Raw genomic sequence first — 21,961 nt, 5'->3', positions numbered from 1 at the left:
TTGGGTTATATTGTAATTCTATTAGAATAATACTTACTTTCCAACAGTGATACTGAATGTACAAACAAACGAATGAACAAACAAACAAATAAATGAATAAATCAATGAGCAAACAAACGAACAAACTAATGAACCCATCCATCAACCAATCAATCAATCAATCAATGCAAGCCTGTTTGAGTTTATTTGTCCTGTAGATTACAAAAGAAGATTAGATTTAAATGTTGAAAACCTGTAGCCATTGGCTTTTGTAGTTTTTCCTACTATGGATGTTAATAATTATAGATTGTGAGCTTTTTTTCAAATACCTTTTTTTTTCAACAGAATAAATTAACTTATAAAGGTTTAAAACCACTTTAGGGCAAAAAAAATAATGAGTAAATTTTCATTTCTGGGGGTTGAACTATCCCTGTAAGGAGCAAAACTGTTAACAACACTGGCTGTTTAAATCAAGAGAAGCTAATTATCATATGAAAACATTTGTGAATAATGTTTAAAGGACAATGTGTCAAAGAGAACAAAGTAACCACTTCCTGATGGACAGGCGACTGGCAAGTATATTCGATAAATGTGCTTCAATCGTTGTTTAAGTGCATTTTGTCTTGTAGACTAAAAAAATTGTCCTACTCGGCTGTGCACATATTTTTTAATTGACCAAATATTTTTCAAAATTTATGCACATCTTGGCACTTCCATTAAGCATTTATTTTATGCCAATTACAAAGATATCTTGGACAAAAACCCTCTACAGACCGCTCAGGACCTCCGAAGATTAATCGAGCCCTGACTTAAACCCAATTCCCATTAACTTAACCCTCAGGGGTCTAAGAGTGTTTTGGGGCTATGGAGAAGTTTTGACATGCACTGACATTTGTGTTATTTTCAGTATCTTAAAAACATATTAATGGCTGAAGTGTGATAACACTGTAAACAGCACAAGCTGGGCTACAATAATACCTAAGCAGCATGTTTGTATGTGTTTGTGTTTTTGATAAAGAAACGTTTATGCATGGTTAGTGAAAAAAAAAAAAATTTGAAGTCACTAAAACAAGGTCGTGAAACACACAGAGAACATTTGTTCACAAGAATTTTGAGAACTGCATCTTGTAGCCTCGTGTTTTTTGCTTCAAAATGATGTGAGAATCATCTTGTTTACTTGTTCACAGAAAACAATATATTGGATTACATTTTCTAAGTGACTTGAGTGAAAATGGTTTATGCAAGAAAGAGTGAGCTATCATTTCTATGCAGTGAGTTACACCTGAAAAGACAAATACCTGCATAGTGAGCTGCATAATGAGCCATCAGACAGGTATGTAACTATGAGGGAAGAATTTCAAGAAGGAATCATAGGGAAGTTTATATACTTTTTTGTTTGCAGTTTATTTAAAATATATTAATCACACAAAATAACAAGAGATACACTTGTGAGAGCCACTCTGTAAAACTCTGCAAACTTTATAAACTTACATATAGCAAATCTACTGAAAAGGTTATTTGTAAATACACTTTACATTGTGTGCAGTATACATTGTATAAAGTACTCTCTCATAGTGCAGAGAAAATGCCAACTATTGAGGAAAGAGGGACACAGAAGAGCTTACATTCTATAGTTGAATTTACACATGAAATACACTTTGTACAGCAATGGCACCAAGTGGCCTGTAAGGACATATTTCAAATAAATCATGGTAAGAATAAAACACTTACTCGACACAAATTCTATCCTTCGCTGGATCTAGGCGATCTTCAAAATGTATGCACTCGTCATCAAAGTCGTGCTCTTCCTCTGAGGAGAAAGTATACTCTTCGTTGCTGTCTAGAACCATTCGAGGTGCTTCTTCGCTCTTGTAGCGTGCCATCATTCCACCAGCAGAAACAGTAAGTAACTCTGTGAAAAAGCTGGTCGTTTTAAGCCATTTCTCGGTGGAATCATTACCTGGCTCAGTTCATTTACATATGAACAGCATGCTTACTGAGAGACGGGATCCTGTAGCTGCAATGAGGCAATATAGGAGAATCCGGATTACATAAAAAGAGATTATGTTTTTGATTTGAATTGGTTATTGCACAAATAAACATATCAAGCTTTATGTAGATATCATAAATCATCGTCTTTGTTGAGTATTTGCTGAGTTTCCTTTCATTTTAGCGACCTGTTTTTCTGACCATAGTCTGCATATGGCATCCACCCGTGGGCGTGGTCGCAATAAAACTAATGAGATCAGACTGAGAAACTAGACATATCGTTGGTTTCATACTGATCACTTTATCAAGCAATGTTTGTTTTCATAATGCATAGCTGCATTTAAAAGTAGACACTTCAAGCTTTCTAGAGATACATGTCTCATTTCTGAGTGTTTTGTTTTTGCGGAGTTTCAGTGCATTTTACTGATGCGCTTGTAAAAGCAGTTCACGGAGAGAGAAAAGAGAGAATGCCTGCACTGTTTGTTTTCCTTATTTTGCAAAAGCACACATGTTGCTGTTGTTGTGAGTTCACACAACAAAAAGTAGACACAAAACAGATTCGATTAATGTATTAATCTTATCTGTATGATTAAAACTAAAAGAGTAATATAAGTTCATTTCAGCGGTTTGATAACACTATAGGTCAAAACGTGTATATGCAGTCTTCGACCCCAGGGGTCAAACCCATACCAAGGAAATGTATGTAAACTTCCGACTGTCTAGAAATGTATAAAAAAATTCTCAATCAAAAATCCTCTCATTATTCTGGCATTTAATGTAAATGTAAATTTACATTAAATGCCAGACGGACCTAAAATAGTAAACATTTAGTATGATTTATCATCAGACATTTAAAAAAAAATTATTATGTTCCTTTTTTGGGGTGTATTTAAACTTCTAGTTTCAACTGTGTTTAGGCCTTTTTACTAATAAGAACTGAAAGTTCTGTGTTTTTGACAATATTGCAAGTTCACTAAAACCTGGCTGAAATTATTAGATAATAAAAAAACCCTTTAAAACTTATATTTTTAACATGAATATTTAATAATATAACCTCTTATAATTTATTTATTGCAATAAACAGTAGTTTGTAGAAATATTTCCTTTCAGTAAGTAATGGATTTATTGGTTTGCATTTTAACTTCTTATGCATCAAATATGCGCTACAAACTTGAACTTGATTATGACATGTTGAATTTTTCTTTCATCATTTGAAATGTTTCAAATTGCGTTGTTATAAAAATAAAAAGTTACTTTTTTTTCTGTGCTATCTATTATGTCCTGTAAAGCTGCTTCTAACCATGACATAATTGATTAGGATCATTGTGCAGCAGTATAAAACAAACAAATTGCTAGCATAAATAAAGCAAAGGTTAAAGTGAAAGAAGCAGTGCTTTATGGTTTTCTGGAGTGTTCAAACAGTGATCAGGTGATCTGGTGTAAAGTAACTGAACAATCAAATGTAATGTAAAATAACGCAGACGTCATTGCTGATCAACTAAAATCCCAACTCAACATTGCATATGCTGCAATGTGACCATTGCGAATGCACACATTTCAATATCGATGCTAAAACAATATATTGTGCAGCCCTACTTTATAGTGTTTTGATCAAATAAAAGCAGCATTCAGCCTAAGCACAAGCTTGTAAAAAATCTTACCAACTCCAAAAATTTCTAAACAGTCACTTGCTGTACTTTTACACCACATACACAACTTTTGAAGAACTATCCGGACCATTTTAGTTATGGCACATTAGCCGACAACAAGCTCTTATAAAGACTATTCACATCTCTGACAGAGTCATCACCAGAGTTTCAGCCTTAATCATTGACCTTGTCCTCCGGCTAAGCCTTAGAACCTCTTCAGAAGAGACAAACCCCATGAGGAAACACCCACCAGTGCCCTAAAGTAAATTGGTTTCAGTGCTTCAATCCCATCCTCATTCTGTACATGAATTAGAGGAGGAACAGGGCTCTCTAGGGTGCCTGGAAGCAACAGAGCTCTCATACAGACATAGTATGACACCAGAGCTGCCCTCTTCAGCCCCATAGGAACCTTCTAGAAAGACCTATGCTGTCATTCCCTGGATTTAGCCCATTAGCTGCAGAGTTTATGGAGCACAGAATGAAGCACGAGTCAGAATCACGGTAAGCCAGGGGGTGGGCTCAGTACCCCTTTTGACCTTTGAAAATAACCCCCAGTAAGGGGCTGGTCAGAGCCAGAGACATCTTCCAATTCCTCAATCTCGTTGCTAAATTGGAAACTTCAGAAGAAATGGATTGGATAAAGGGATACAGGCCATCTCAGTAACAGAAATATTTTCAGAGATAAACAGCGAATGAAAAAGACAGGGTCATTGGTTTACTGTCCTTGGTTTTGAGCACTGCAATCTTCACAAATTATTTCTCTAAAATGAATCAATTATTGCTCGATCTAACAGTAAATATGTCAGTCAAGTGCTTTTCTGCCCTGTGGCTTGTGGGTTTGTGTATAGACAAGATTGTACTGGGCGCTAAAATAGATCTGTCACTATAGTGCTTTTGTGTGAAAAATTTCCCACAGTTCCACATTCTGGGGATGCTTGATATGTCAATGCATGCAAGGAATGCACTTTCAGATTTTATATTATTTTGACCTCTGAAATATTGCATCCATTTTTTTTTAAGAAACTGACATTATGAATTAGAAAAATCGAGGCAGTTTAAATAACTGTAATAATTTTAGGTTTAAATTAATGTAAATGTTTAAAAAAAAAAAGTAAACACTGTAATGTGAAAATAAATAATATGTGGATACTAGCATGACTTAAGTACTTTTTTTTAAAGTGTAAAAAATATAAAATACAAAAATCATAAATAGTTTTGGTTAACCGTAAAAAAAAAAAAAGAAATATATATATATATATATATATATATATATATATATATATATATATATATATATATATATATATATTGTATGTTGTAATTTAGAAAATAAAATAAAATAAAATAAAATAAAATAAAATAAAATAAAATAAAATGGTATTTGGTCCAGATCAACAAATGATGAATCAACGACCAATGATGAATTGATACACTTAACTATATGTTGGATAAGAATATACGACTTATGTGTGTGTGTGTGTGTATATATATATATATATATATATATATATATATATATATATATATATATATATATATATATATATATATATATATATATATATATATATATATATATATACAAATATATATATATATATATACAAATATTATTCTTCTGCAGTCAACATCAACAGGAGTGTGCCTGCCTATCGAACCTAAATGCTGATTTAATTTGTGTTCTAAATCAAAGCAATGACACACGATAGAATAAATATTTTCCATACTAAAACAAGTTTTTGTTCTAACCAACACCACACGTTGTTAAATTACCGGATTTAATTCTCAACATCAAAAGCTAAGATTAGGATCGCATGATGCAACTTACAACCATAAATAACCAATAAATGAACCACAAAACACAAAAACAGAGATAATTAGGGATTTTTTTTAACATTCTACATTTTCCTCAAGACCTGTTCAAGTGAAAAGTTCAGACCACTTTGAATCTCTATTTATAAGAATACCTGAAACTATAAATAAATTGAGCTTTTATGTTCTCGATGTATATTTTTATCTGTCACACGCAGTGTTCTAGTATGGTTCAGTGTATGGTTTGCTTTGCAGTGAACGATTCAAACCATTCCATTTAAACAAAGCCTATTGAACATTCATGACCTAATTATCCTCTTTCCAGCAGCACAGCAATTAAAAATACCATTTAGGCAATTAGTAAGATCTATTGGTATATATGTAAAGCTCATTAAGAGGTGTCTCCTGGCCCCATATGAGCTGTATTGACCTCGCAGCAGACAGGCTCGGATATTGATTTAGCACATCATTTATGCTGGCCAAAACTATATTGACTGGCTGATTGCCTTTACCCGCCATCGACTGTGATTGACTAACTACATTTACAGCAGAGAGCTTGAAGAAGACTGCTTAGGCAAAGGGCAACCCAAAAGCATAAGTTTATTTATTGCGCGGACTGGAGCTAGAAACATCGGTCACTGCCAGTGTGACAGATGGTGTGACAGGCCAACCCCTGTTTGCCTGTAAACCATAAGCAAGGCTGAGGAGCTTTTATTTTTTATGGCAATAAGTTTCAACAGTCAAGACCAAATCTTCACTTCAGAGTGGGTAAAGAGAAGCAAACAAATTAAAATAGGCTGTGCCTTCAGCCTTGAAAATCAGCTTCCGTGTCAAGCAATCTCTTTATTTAAAGTCTTGACAGAATCTATGGATTTGTCCATGCCAAGGCACGCCAGTAGAAACTGAAACGGTCTTAGAAACATTGCTGAAGAACAGGAAAAACGTAGTTACTGAATGAAGGAACATAGTAAACGTAGGAAAATACAATATTCTTATTTGTAGAATAGAATAGAATAGAATAGAATAAGCCTAAGAAATGAAATATATAAATATAAATAAATAAACAAATGCCAATTAATTATATAAACAATAATGAATCCTTACAAATAAATACAAATATAAATAAAAAATAAATATGAATAAATAAATATTAAATAAATATTAAATAAATAGTTATAAATAAATATTATTTATAAACAATAATAAAAACTAATATTTAATTATCAATCAATCAATATCAATATATATATATATATATATATATATATATATATATATATATATATATATATATATATATATATATATATATATATATATATAAATATATATATATATATATATAAAATCTAATATAAATAAATATAAATATAAATGAATACAAATATAAATAAAAATATATAAATAAATACTATAAATAAACTAATTTAAAAATAAATAAATAAAGAAAAATGTAAAATAATAAAATAAAATAAAATTACAGGGATTTGTTTCAGATTGACAATAACCAAGGGGGTCTACCTGGAGAATACAATCCACTAATATAAGTAGTTTTAAAACATTAATGGCACAAATTTGTGCCTTGCTTATACTGCACGGACTGGGAACCAATATTAGTCACCGCAACGCTTTTTGGAGAGACTAAATAAGTACACATAACAATAACATCAGGGTGCAAATTAATATTTGATCCCCACTAAAAAACAGAAAAACAAGATGTATTGTAGGGTCAACCCTTAAAACATTAAGAAACAATTTGCTCTGATCTGTATCTAAAATGATAATATAAAATTAAAATTATGGATAATATAAATATGCATTTGACAACCCCTATTACGGTTCATACTATTGAATGGATAAATCATGCGGGATGCGGGATTGTGAGAAAATAAAAATATTCATTCCACAGTCTGAACGGCAAACATCATAATTAAGTTTTTTTGGTGACGCTGTTGTGCAGGTGAAATAACCGTTAACAATAGCTATGTTTCCATCCAAAACTGCACAAAATTATATGCTCAAAAATGGAATATAGCATAAAAGAATTGCGAATAAAGCAGCATTTCCAACCAAGTCAATGAGAAAAATATTGTCACTTTCTGATTAAATGGTGCCAATTACTTGGATTTTGTTCGATAAAAGTGTTTCCGTTGTAGTTTTTGCGCATTTTTTTTGTATCAAATAAAAAGTTTATCCTACTACATATCCGATATGCGCATCCATTTTTTATGTGCATTTTCAAAATTTATGCACATCTTGGCGTTTCCATCCAAAATGAGCATAAAAATTGTTGGATGGAAACCTAGCTATCGAGTCAGTCTTCAGGGCAAAGGTCAAGTACTTGAACCCTGGAGACACGAAAAAAAACAATCCTCATTGCGAAAAATGCAAATATGATCCTGGAGTACAAAAAACTGATGCATTTTTTGTATTGTCCAATCAACACTAATAGTAGATTGTGTTTTAGGGCGCTTTCACACTTGGTTCGAATGCCTGGCCCTAACCCAAGGTCTATAGTCCCCCCTCGCACACTAGGGTCATCAAGCTGCTGTTATATGTGCAGCTGTTGCTGGGTGACGGCCGCAAAAGGAAAGAACCAAAATGGAGACATACGCATAATACAGTCGTTCTGCTTTTACTCTCAGATTTGTCACTTTATAACTAAATTGGAGCTTTATACCTGATAATTCTGATTTAAACTCAATAAAAATTTATTAACACATAATTTGACTTTATACAACGATGTGTCATTCATATCAGAAGTAAACTGGATCAGAGTTGCCACGAACCGTAGCCCAGAACACGTCTTCCAAGCGGACTTACAGGTGCACAGGTGCACACCTGAGTTTAGAAGACACGTTCACACTAGCTAAACGTTTCCTACTCTGACATCAAACGAACCCAGGTGCGGACCAGAAGTGCTAGTGTGAAAGCACCCTTAAAGACCTTGAAGTTCACATCCAGGATGCAGCGTAGCTTCCTGGCACTAAAAATGTCTTAAAATACTACACTTCCTGAGGTTATCAAAGAAAGCACTACTTCCAAAGCAGTTGTTTGCAAACCCCTACATGTCATTCACTGAGTCAGTCATCACCGATTGCATCGCAGAATGGTACTCTGGCAATTCGTCAAAAAACAGGAAGTCTCTCCAGTGAATTAAAACAGCAAAGAAGATCCCAGTTCTCTAGTCTGGAAGATATTATTCATGCACATTGCACCCAGAAGGTCATACAGTGGCAATCATCAGAGACCCTACACATCCAGGTCACAACATGTTCACTCTCCTGCAGTCTGGCCAACAATATAGGACAATCTATGCCCACAGAACAAGACTCAAAAATATCTTCAATCACAAAGCTGGTGCATATTGAACACCTCACATTGTACTTGAATGTAGAAACTGTAACCACTTCCCCACATACTGCCTCTTATTGTAGTAATGGTGACATTAAGTACACTACCTTAACACGTGTCACTCCAAGCTAAAAATAGCTAAAAAAAAATGCATTGCTTTCAAAAGGAAAACAGACATTGATGTACCAATTGGACTGTGGACCTCAGAAGTTTACAATTGTATACAACTGAAGAAGTTCACATATTCTTTGAGAGGAAAGGGTGAATGGTTTAAAAAGATTTGGAATCAATTTTTGATTGAGTTATATTAAAACAGTACCACATGATTTGATTTGACAAAATAGTTTTTTCTCCATTGGTTCATACTGTACCTCCTCCCTTTTTATTTATTTTTTTTTAATTGACTTATTTTATATACTGTGTGTATGTTTTACTTTAGTTTGTTTGCTGCTTAGTTTTGATGTTCTGTATTGTTAACCTTTGAAAAAAACAAAATGAAAGGACGGTGTGACGCTGTTCCTTTAGGCACTTACCGGCTGACCGCTTACCTCTGTGTAAGTTTGTCCAGTTAGCTTGTCATGTACATTGGCGAACTTGAGAGGCAGGGAGGAGTTGACCACCATGACGACGGTGACTGGGTTCGAGTCCAGGGAAGAGTGGTTTTAGAAATCAGATAAGACAAAAAACAAAATTCAAAAACTAAAATGAAAGAGTAAACAACAGCGTGAGAATGCGGTGAAAATTCGAAAACGTGTTAAAAATTAGACAAGGGCTTTTCTTTTTCTAGACGGCTTTTGTAAATTCTTAGTTGGGTTTAGGGAAGTAAGCGGGGGGCGGGTCAATGGGTAAAATTCATTGGGTTAAGAGAAGGAAAAGGGTGGGTCAGTCGATTAGCCGGTCGACCAGTCAATCATTCAGTCAGTCAGATGAACGGTCGGCCGACAGCAGCCTCTGGTGGGTTTACACAGCGTGGGCGCGAATGGTGCTCACGAGAGACATTTGAGATACGAAAACACGCACACAGCGGAAACTGCAAAAATACGTACCACCTTTGATGTATTTCTCAGTCTTCAAAAATGTCCATGGGACTACGTTTTCAGATTGAGCCTGGGTTGCATGCATTTATTTTTCTGCATGCTGTTTGTGTTCCTCTGCAATAACACTTCTGAAACGCTTGCTGCCAGCAGGTGTTTATGTTCCTCTGTTTTGAGTTTCTTCGCAAGTGTTGCGTTTTTTTTTTTTTTTTTTTTTGGACGCTTCCTTAATGTACAAGTGGCTCAAACTCGCTAATTTTAAGACAGGAACCGGCGGAAGTACAACAACTTTAATCATAAGGTAAACACAAAACAAAACTTTCCATCTGGAGCTCCTACACGAGACTCGAAAGGTGATCATTAACAACCCTGATGGCTACAGCGAGGGCTATGTGTCCACACGTAGGTTGCGCTGTAGCATGTGTGAGCTTGACGCAGATGTATAAATCAGTCTTAAGAATGAATAATATATAAACATGAAAAACAATAACTTTAAATCAAAATATTATTTAAAGACCTAAGAGTTTGTTTGGGGGCGTGTACTTTCTAGCTAGCATGTGGTGTTTGTTTCTGGGGTGTGGGGGCAGTTTTTGTTACTGTTTGCAGGTCATGGGAAGAGCCGGTGTGATGCGTGCTCTGCCGGGAAAATTCTATGGATTACCTTTGTATGTTTAATCAAAATTAACATGTTGTCTTCTTCGTCTGGTTAAATGCTGAGTTACAAACCAGCGTAAAGGTATATACTGCTACTTACGAACATGATGTGTGGAAAATCATGGCTTAGGCATGGTAAAGTAGTCTGCGTCCACATAGTCTGTGTTTTAGGTGAATCCATGTCGTGATGATGTCAAAGAAAGTGTCTAGACCTCGAATTTGAGGAAAATCTGTAGCATTTCCGAAAAAAAGATTTGCAAAATTTTGTGGAGTTTGCTTGATTTAAATTCAGCGATCACGAAATCCTGGAGGGAGTGTAAAATGCATGTTAGCGTGTACATTTGTTGTGCTTATGTGTGTTCTCTTGTGCACCATGTTGTACACATTTTAATGACGCCGTTCTCTGGAATACTTTATTCTGATTGGTCAGTCATGACATTTCATGTCACATTCTTCCCAGATAACAGCTGCTGAAACTGAAACACAGGCTCATATGGGCACGTCGAATCATCTTGAATGTTAATGAATACATTCATATACGGACTGTTTGCCACAATCTTGCGATTGAATATTAAGAAGGTTAGTATAGGTTGCATTCAGACATTTTTGTTTTTGTTTTAATTAAAGGGAACACCATGGATTCAAGATTTTCAAAAAATCAGTCAAGTTTGGTGAATGAAAAATCATGGTTTGGGGTTACATTCAGTATGGGGGCGTGAGAGAGATATGCATAGTGGACAGCAACATCAACGGCCAGAGATACAGTATCAAGACATTTGTGCTGCCCATTACATTACAAACCACAGGAAAGGACAAATCCTTCAGCAGGACAGCGCTTCTTCTCATACTTTAGCCTCCACATCGATATTTCTAAAAGCAAAGAAGGTCAAGGTGGCCAGCCCAATAACCAGACAAGAACATTATTGAGCATTTCTGGGGTAAGATCAAGGAGGAGGCATTAAAGTTGAATCTAAAAAAATCTTAATGAAATCTGGGAGTCCTGCAAAAATGCTTTCTTTCCCATTCCAGATGACTTGATTAAAATGTTATTTGCTTCATTGCAGAGATGTATGGATGCAGTTGTCCAGGCTCAGTGGAGTCATACACAAAGTTCATTCTTTTTTTTCCACTGCACCATGACTTTATATTCTATACTGTACATTATTTCTGTTAAGCGACAAGATTTCTGTCTAAGCAAAGTCAGACCTCACTGTCCTAATTATAAATCAAGGCATAATTATATTTTATTTTGGTAAAATGAGCGTAATCTAGAGGCCTTTGCCTTTCATATTAGCCCCTTCTGAAACCAAATGATCAACTAGAAGTCAAGCTATTATTTGTTGTTCCTAAAACTTGGAAAAGCGACAAGACTTCTGTCAGGTACTGTACACCAAGCTAGTACAATAATAGTACATGTAATGTACTTATGGATTGAACACAGCATGCCAAACATTTGTTGTTCACTTCATTTGCAGAATTATATAATTTGATTGGGTTAAAAAATACTGGGTTTAATATAAATATTATACATGCAGGACAAGCAATGGTTTTATCCATCTAGAAGTGTTTTTTTATAGATAGCCTCAATGACTTTCAGTTTATAATCTAGAGATTTGATTAAACTCTATAGATTCTTAGTGATTACTCTGAATATTCACCTATGATGCAATGGCTCATTTAGTCTTCTCTTTTTTCATTTATGCAAGAATCAGCATTTTTAAACAAAGCTCTTGAATGAATGATCATTGACTCGCCCATAAAGACTTTTCTTGTTTCAACAGTCAATGAATCAATCGTTTTGAGCAAAACTCTTGTACGGATTATTTAATTACTCATTCATAAACACTAGGGATGTGACAAGATCTCGTATGATGAGATCTTGCAAGATTAAATTGCAATGAAATTTCTCGTCGAGGTGACAATTTGTGAGTTGTGATGTTATGATGGAGCGCGAGGGTGAAATTATCATCGAAGATCGGAGGCAGGATTGGACTTGAACCGCACACCATGTGCTTTGCATACACTAGGTGTGGGATCAAATTTCCACCTAAAGTATCGCGGTCGTGGATAGAAAAATAATGCGCGTAAATGAAAATATTGTAAAATTATAACGCGCAAAAGCAAGAACCAAACACAGAATATGAAACAATGAGGTTGTGTACCATAAACGCATGTTCATAGCTAATTTACCCTCATTATCTTTTTGTACACAACCTCATTGTTTCTTATTCTGCGTTTAGTTCTTACTTTTTGCGCATTATAATTTTACACACAATGTCAATACTTGATCGACGCGCATTATTTTTCTATTTTCTAAAATTTTCTATTACCGTACTTTGGACGGGAATTAGATCCCATAATCTGTGTTGCGCATCACTTGTTTGCTTGGGCCATTGTGACGTAAACAATTTTTTTTACCAGAGTTTCAAGAGTTCACACTTAGATATTGTTTCACAACTTGTTAGCAAGTTAGCAGGTTTGGCATGCTGTCCCGGGAGAGAACCCTGAGCTCGGAGAAAGTTGAGCCCAGGGCTCCCGCCTGGTCCATAGAGCATGTGAGGGGAGTACAAGATCAGGTGGTTCTCGAGAGCTCCCTCTGCTAAAGGAGGAAAGGCGGAGAAGGGGTGGATGGGGCGTTTCTTCGGAAAAACGAAGATAAGGGAGTAGTTTTAACTGATCTGACTAATCAATTGGCTAGCCATTGGCTAGCTAATGAGTGTAGGTGAGTGGCCAGCTGCAGTGGCCAGCTGCAGTCAATCATATCACATGCTCCTCTCAAAATTAGTTTGTGAAACTTCCCTTAGTGGCTTATGCATCCAACAGAGATTACAACTGCAGCCACACACATTACCCATGCTTCATAACCATGCGATTGAAAAACATTTAGATTTGCTGAAAGTCATAAACATTGTAAACACAATTGGAATTAAGACACGTGGAGTATTTCAGTCGCATTATTGAAGTGCAGTACAGACATGTAAACACCTTAATCCCACTAATACAATCAAGAAGGACTTTTAGCCGTATTTTATGACAGGATATAACATACACACAAGGCTGTTTGACACTTTTCTATTAAGTACCACAGCTGTTCAAATCTATAAGTGCGCGGCCTAAATATATTGCAGTGTTTGAATGTCCTTAATGCCATATAAATCATTAAAATATAAATAAAATACCATTCTATTACCATTCAAAAAATCTATTATCCATTCATATATTAGCAAATATTTTTCATTGTTTGCATATGCTTTGCTGCATAAAATTTATCAAAATAGAAGTAAAATAACATACAAGTTGATTTTTAAAAATGCACCTAAATTGTTTTGCAATTTGTGATTTATTTTATTTTTGAGTTGAATAAAAGACTTCTTAAAAATAGGTTAAAAATCTCATCTCATCTCGTTCTCGGGAATCCAATCTCGTTTCTTGTCTCGTCTTGTGAAGAAGGCGTCTCGTCACACCCCTAGTAAACACTCATTTAGTCAATAATGGATGAATCTGCATTTTTGAATGTTTTCAAAACTCCTGAAAGATAATGAAAGATCATAAAAGATCTTTACAAGATGAATCCTTATTTTTCTTTCTTAAATGAATCATTTTTAAAGTTACATTCAAGATACGAGTGAGTATGATGTTGCTTTGTAAGGATGTCTTTGTGGCTTAAATGCTTGTCATGCAGCATACCTGAAGTCTTTGACACAAAATGACATTTGTGTCATTGACTCCAGGTATGCTGCATGACAGGCATTTAAGCCATGCAGACAACCTTAAAAAGCAACATAATGCTCTCACTTTTATCCATGAATGAGTCCTTCACTTACTGTATGCAACCTCACATTTCGAAGCATGCTGTTGTCAATAATTAAATCAAAGTTGCTTTTCGTGAGGTAAAAACATACACATTTTCATGAATAATTATGAGATTGACGCGTCGCAAAATACTGTAGTCTTTTTATGTCACTTCCTGTGATGTGTACACAGTGGAGGTATTAAATCCAAGATATAAAAAGTGCTAAAACAGCTGTGAATTAACCAGTTTGCTTACAATTTAAATTAACAGATGCTGATATCATCATATGCCACACAAACATCTCTGTTCAAAAATCTTTGAAAATGTAGTGTTTTATCACACTTTCACAGAAATTGAGCCTCTCTTGGCCTTTTGCTTTCCTTCTCAATTTGTCTTTTTCTAGAATGAGTGATCAATTTTAGAAAACTGCAAAATATATACTTCAAGACGTAACAACAATAAAGTACACCGTAGGAATCCATCTTGAAGTTACTTTCATTCCATTCATTCACATTTCTTTATGAAACTGATTCACTTGTGGCATGCAACAGTCTGGGTGCTATGCTTCTTTGGGGGTTCTCCACACTGTAACTCTCCCATATGTGGGAAAGGCAGTGAATGTAGACTCATGTAATATCTTGTACTATCTTGACAATGTTTCTTGACCAAAGTATCCATCTTGAAGCAGTCCAGTATAGGGCTGGGCGGTTTATCAGGTACTGGGGATATATCGATATGATTGCCCAACGCGATGCGGTATTATCTAATATCGTACATATCTATATGGTTTAAGGCCACACGTGTGTATTCTGCAGTCATACAAAAGACTTGTTCAAAATGAACGAATTGTTTAAGAATGACCCATCACTACACACGACATAGAGGAACATGTAGTGCTGGTGTTGTATTAGAATCTGACTCCCCGAACAAACCTGACTCCCCCTCGCGTGCACGCACGTACCACAGTACACGCAGCTGTCACAATGGTTTATCAGAAACTTTCTATTGATAATTTCTTCCGCAATTGACAGCAAGAATAAACACAGAACCCTTGTCAAATTGACAAGCAGCACCTGAATGTGTTCAAAAGAATTAAAAACGCAGAATTTATACCGTATATTGAACGTGAAACCACCTCATATTTAATAATTATAAGTTCAGTATTTATTATACGACGGTTTCTTCTTTACATTTCTGTTTTAACAAATTTTGTTCTGTGTTCTGGTCTGTTATAATAATTGTTTACATTTATATGCTTAACCAGCATTTCATCATCACAGTACTCTAAAACAATTTCATTACTTCTTATATATATAGTCTATTCGTTTTCATCTACTTATTTAATATTTAGTAAAACAAGTTTAGTCAAAACAAAACAAAAAAAAAAAAAGTGTAGGATTTTTACATTGAGTGAAAGACTTCTCTTGTTATCTTGGATATGTGCACTGTTTAATAATTGTGCACAAAACATACATGTAAATGTGTAACTAAAAAACATACACCTGATTTAATTGTTTATAAATCACACAACTGTGGTAAACAGGATTATGTATGACAACACTGTAATTGTGACATAAAATACTGTGTTTTTACATTTACATTCAATCTGGTTCTTTACTATTCTACAATACTTTTTGTTGTGTTACTTTTTTAAGGGGTTTTCTTTTTTGCTCTGACAATGTAGCTGTGTTTTCTATGGTTCTGTTTACTTTGTTATATGCAAAGCAGTACAGTAGTGCTGTTTATAGTGTTAAGCAGGAAAAAACCCTGTACTGTATTTTATTTATCAGAGATTTTGTGCAGCTTTTATTTATTTATTTATTTTATTTTATTTTTTTGGAACTGTTTATTTGTAAACAAGGAGGGAAACCCCTGTGTTTGAATTATATTTTGCTCAAAAAAAAAAAATGTTTAAAAAATGTTAATAAAGGCTTTAACTCTCAAGTAACCATTTATGGGAAAATACCAGATATACTGTATATTGTGTACCGTCATTCCTCTTAAAAATACCAGGATATGATATTTAGCCAATATTGCACAGCCCTAGTCCAGTAACATCTAAGTGTCTAATTTACTTTTATTCAATTGATACACATTTTTACGTGAAACTGAAATATCCTGTCAAATAACGTTCGAGGTTACTAAAGTAACCCTTCGTTCCCCGAGGAGGGGAACGGAAGCACTATAAGTGGATTTGATTTGTAAAATCCACGCATTGGGAGGATTCGGATCAGAAGCCGCTTGTCTGGAGAGTATTGAACGGGCCAATGAATGAATTAATTGGCAGCGTAAGCTTGCGCAGGTGTGCGACATCTGCAATTATCTCAGCATATAAGCACACCTGAAGCCAGCAGACGCCATCCTTTTAAGCTGAAGAGACTTTCAAACAGCTAAGGGACAGTCATTATGGTGACGGAGTATAGTGCTTCCGTTCCCCTCCTCGGGGAACGAAGGGTTACTTTAGTAACCTCGAACGTTCCCCTTCGGGGGGAACTTCAGCACTATAAGTGGATTTGATTTGTAAAATCCACGCATTGGGAGCCCATTGAAAGCGCCATAATGACTGCACCTTACCAACACCCCCGATGAGGAGATAGTCAAGCAAGCGTGACGCACCCACATCATGGGGGGCGCGGTCCTCCAACGTGTCCCTGGCCCTAATTTATCCTACTTCAACAGAAGTTTTACGGATTTAGATATATTTTTTGGGAAGTCGTGAGCATCTAGATAATTCTAGGAAATACGACAGTACGTTGGGAAGCGTGCAATCCCGATAGGGAGGACGCTGCGGAGGCCATCCGTTACCCAAGGGGGGGATAGATGGCAGAATTTACATATGGACTAGCCCTAAAAAGGGGGAGTACGCATAGCAAAAGAGTGGTTAGCGGAGAGGGAAGACACGGGTCCGCCCAGGGGGGGGACTTAACCGTGGCGGAATAAGCATATGGGATCGCCTAGTGGGGATCACGCATAGCAGGCACCTATACCCAAAACGCGGGCTGACCAGCGGGCAGACCTACAACGTAGTGGGCCAGCAAGTGACTCCTCCGCTGAGTCAGTGCTGGGGGCCACGGAGGAATCTGCAGGGCTCACCTGACGGGGAACTTTACTGACAGATAAAAAAGGCGCACGTACCTCCGTGTTAGGGAGAATGGCGCAGCAAGCGTGTTTCAACACCCTACCGAGTTGTCTCCTCAATCACCAAAGGGTTACCTAATACCCTTGGTAGCGCTGGTAGGTGGCCATCGCGTGCAAAGCAGAAGCAGCCTGGCCCGCAGCCTTATAAGCTCTGGCTCCGAGGGAGGCAGACAACCTACAGGCTTTGGACGGGAGGCGGGGCAAACCCCGCCACGTAGAGGCGCCGCGCGGACAAAGATTGACCGCGATAGCGCGCTCCACTGACGGGATCGCCTCATACCCCCTGGCAGCTCCGCCGTCAAGGGCGGTGAGGGCGGAGGCACACGCAGCACGGGCAGAGAAAGGTGCCCTCCAAGACTGCGTGAGCCTACTGTGCACTTCCGGGAAGAAGGGGACGAGAGGCTTCGAAGGCTTCGCCTTCTGGTCCTCTACGTAGCACCCATCTAGTCGGTCCGGCCGCGGAGCTGGGGGATAAACCATCTCCAACCCCACGGCCGAAGCAGCCCGGGAAAGCACGGCTAACATGTCCGCTTCAGGATCCGATTTGACAGCGCTCACCTGCCCGGAGGGGGCGAGCGGGTCCGGATCTTCGTCGGACAGTGAAAGCCCACCCTCCGATGCCGCGGAGGACATCTGATCTCCGGTGTCAGCGAGTGTGAGAGCTACCATCTGGTTAGACGGATCACTCTCACCACCCGAAGCTTGGATGGAGCGCCGTGAGGAGCGAGAGGTCCGCGAGCCCGTGGGCGGCGGATTATCTCCCGCTGAAACCCTCAGATCTGCCCGAGCGCCCGCTGCTTTTTTAGAACAGGAGGCAACTGGGGTGGCTCGCTCTCTTGCGAAAGTTAGCCGCGATCTTAGCTGTGCAACGGTCATGGCATCGCAATGACGACATGAACCGCCCGCGAGCACCGCATTAACATGCTGGACCCCCAAACATGCAATGCAGTGATCGTGTCCATCATCCGGAGCCAGGAAACCCCCGCATCCAGAAACGCACAGTCGGAGCGCCATCCTGAAAAGGACGTGCTGCACGACTGTGTTGCTCTTTTAGGAAAGTTGCAACTATACGCACCGCTCTGGAGGACCGGACCCAAAGAACCGCAGGCAAGGGAGTAACCCAGCTCGACCGTCTGCCACCGCGAAGACCCACTCTGGACCGGGAGACACACTCGTTCGCTCTGAAGTGCTGATCAGCAAGAGGAACCCTCATCGACTCACTCAGAAAGGATCTGAAGCGAAAAGGATGGCGTCTGCTGGCTTCAGGTGTGCTTATATGCTGAGATAATTGCAGATGTCGCACACCTGCGCAAGCTTACGCTGCCAATTAATTCATTCATTGGCCCGTTCAATACTCTCCAGACAAGCGGCTTCTGATCCGAATCCTCCCAATGCGTGGATTTTACAAATCAAATCCACTTATAGTGCTGAAGTTCCCCTCGAAGGGGAACCAAAGTACCAAACTAATCAGAACTTATGAAAATTTAAATTCCAATTCCTTACAAAAACCACTGAAATCCAAAATATTCATTAATCTAGCTAAACACACAGAAATCAAAAAGAATTCAATTGTGAATTTAATTTTACTATTTTGACACGTTTCCACTGAGTGGTAAAAAAAGGGTACACAAAAAGTGGTATGGTACAGTTTGCTTTTTGGTACCTTGACATTGGAAGCAGCCATAAAAGCATACCAAGCCGCTTACATACCACTTAGTGGAAACAGGTCGTTGTACAATACTATTATACAACATTCAGTGTTACTGGGGGTTATTACAAGACTCATGAAATGTTATGTTTTGATCTTAGTAAAAGACATATCATTTTAATAAATGACATATCGTCACCTTGGAATTATAAGGTTTTATCAGCGTTCTGAATGATTTTGAGATACTGAGCTTCAAAGTTTTTGCAATCCATAGCAAACAATAGGTGTGTAACGTGTTTTATAAATAAAAAGTCTTAAAATGTAAATAACTTATTAAAAGAAAACATCCCATAATGTAAATAAGTTGTCGCTTTATAAGAAAATGTCAAAAACTCAATTTTGACAAAAATGTCAGATAGAACCTTATAATCCTAAGGTGACGATATGTGGAATTCTGATACAGCAAGGTACATGTAATTTAGGAAGATGTCATTTAAAAAAAAGTTTGTAGAATTAACTGTGAACAAGATGCTGTAAACTCTGGATGAACTAAAGTAAAACTAAGTTTAAGGACAGAATAGACTGTGGTAGATTCAGTAAAAGCTTACATGGTAAATGCGTCTAAAAAAGCATGAGGGTTACTTCTTCTTTGCAACAAGTGAGTGTCAGAAGCGTAAAGTTGCAGCGCCACATTGTGTATCGGTGAACTTAAGCTTTTCATTAAGCGACATCTAACGTCAGGGATAGATTCAGCATGTTCACTCTGCTTATCGCCCATGAAAACTCTTTGGGTTCGATTGACAAAAAATTGCTAAAAAAAAAAGCTGACGACAAGCTTGAGCAAGAATCATAGCGTGTGCACTAGCCATCAACTGAACACACTTCAGGACTGCAGGTTGCAGGATTGAACAACCCTGGTTTAATCTATACTCACTGTGTCTTAACCAAACCAGTCCCGGTACCTAAGATGGTCCGAGTCTGCTAATCCCTCAATTAATCCCCCACACGCCTTTGATGACAATGACAAATCCTCACCTAGGACTATTTGAAGAATGATTCTGCCTTACTTGTTTGCCCTGAGGTAAATATTCTTCCAGGCTGAATGCCAGCACCTTGTCTTGAAGGCAAATTTCAGTACATTACTTCAAGTTTACCCTTTTTCCTCCATGACACGTAAATCCTGACTCCCATAATAATTTGGTCTTCCCAACCTCCCCTGCAACTCTACTGTCTCTGCATGCATTAGTCTCACAGGAGCCGCTTGCAAAACCAGAGACCACTCTATGCCATAAAGTCTGGTTTGGGTAGACATTTTAACAATCGATAGCGGTTAGCACTTAAGTAGAGCTATTACTTTTCTTAAGTCAAGCATCAACCCTTAACAGTCATATGTATTTGCGAGCAACTATGAGAGATGCGTGAAACAGGCTTAATGGGTTGTTTTTATTTTGTTGTGGTGGTATACGAGGCGTATCCAGAACAAGACGAAAAGCTCTTCAAAATGTCAGCTAGTGACAGAAATGCTGAGCTCAGGAACAAGGTCTCACCTGAAAGAAGTCCTGGGGGTCATTAATATGGATGAAACCCACAACATTCTCACCTTCGACTGCACCATACAGTGCTGTCACATCAACTCTTGTGGGTTACTTTCATAGGTAAAAATAGTAACTTATTTTAATGCAGAACTAAATGAATTGTCATCCTTAACTTATCCTTCTAAATGACCTTTTTTTCCAATTAAAAACCTGGAAGAACGTCTGCATTTATGCTGTTATTACTATATTGTACTCCTTACAATGAAACAAAATACTGACTGAAGGTAAGAGATTTATTTAGTAATGAAACTCTGCTCAAGTTTTTTATTTATTTAAAACATTTTTTAAAGTATACTCAAATTAAAAATTGTATTAATGAGGCATAACGTCATTTTCGCCACTTGCCAGATCTTTCACCTACTTTAAAGCACTTTGATGGGGGTACAATTAATACAAGTTTGCAATGTAAACTTCAACCATATAAATGGATTATGATAGTATAAATAACTCCAGAATCACTTTACAAATGTAACCCCAACATTCCTGATCAATGCATTTCAAGAGTTCACACTTAGCTGATTATTCATTATATTGATTATCCCGGAAGAAAGTCCTGAGCTCATACAATCCTCAAGCACGGGGATCCCTCCCATTTGCAGGGTGAGAGGAGGAGTTTGGGCTCAAGTATATCTCGAGAACTCCCCTACTTATTTATGGATAAAGACAAATTAGGCATTGCTATGGAGAGATATACTGTTGACTGAAGGCTCATCAATGGTGCCAATTTGGTTTAATAAATTCATTAATGTTGCATGTCTTTGGACTGTGGGAGGAAATAAAGAATATGAATGTAATAAAGAAATCATCTTTGTTTATGGAAGTGAACTTTTTTTATCTATGGTATTGAAACAGAATATTATCAAATATCCTACTAAATATGGCCACTATAACAATAAGCGATTTTACTCGCTCAGTGTGTGTAACGAGGAGACTGACACGGAGGGATCCATTATGCAGTGTTTATTGCTCAAGTTCTTATTCACACACACAATATGCACTAACGTGCAAACACACAACAACAACAGTCTATGATGAATAAAGACTGGCGATGAATAGACACAGGGAGTATTACCAGGCATGGATCGAGGGCAGGCTGCAAGTATCAGAGTCCGTGAACCAGGCGTGGGTCGTGGGCAGGTAGCGAACATCAGAGTCCGTATAACAGGCGTGGTTCGTGGGCAGGCAGCGAGTATCAGAGTCCGTATACAATGCGTGGGACGTGGGCAGGCAGAAGGCGAAGCAGAGTCAAGAAACAGGTTGGAGTAATACACAAGGAATCAGGCAGGACTAACGCTCAGAAATGCTGGCCGGGGCTA

General features: G+C 37.4%; 1 protein-coding gene across 3 annotated transcripts in view; it reads right to left on the bottom strand.

Moving 5' to 3' along the window:
* Positions 1-21,961, bottom strand: part of b4galnt4a (beta-1,4-N-acetyl-galactosaminyl transferase 4a) — a 324,496-nt gene that overhangs the window by 195,212 nt on the left and 107,323 nt on the right. The window lies entirely within an intron of this gene.

This window comes from Danio rerio, chromosome 25 (genome assembly GCF_049306965.1).
Source record: "Danio rerio strain Tuebingen ecotype United States chromosome 25, GRCz12tu, whole genome shotgun sequence".
In the NCBI taxonomy this organism is placed as follows: domain Eukaryota; kingdom Metazoa; phylum Chordata; class Actinopteri; order Cypriniformes; family Danionidae; genus Danio; species Danio rerio.
The sequence above is the reverse complement of the archived record's forward strand: the minus strand, read 5'-3'. Positions and strand labels throughout refer to the sequence as shown.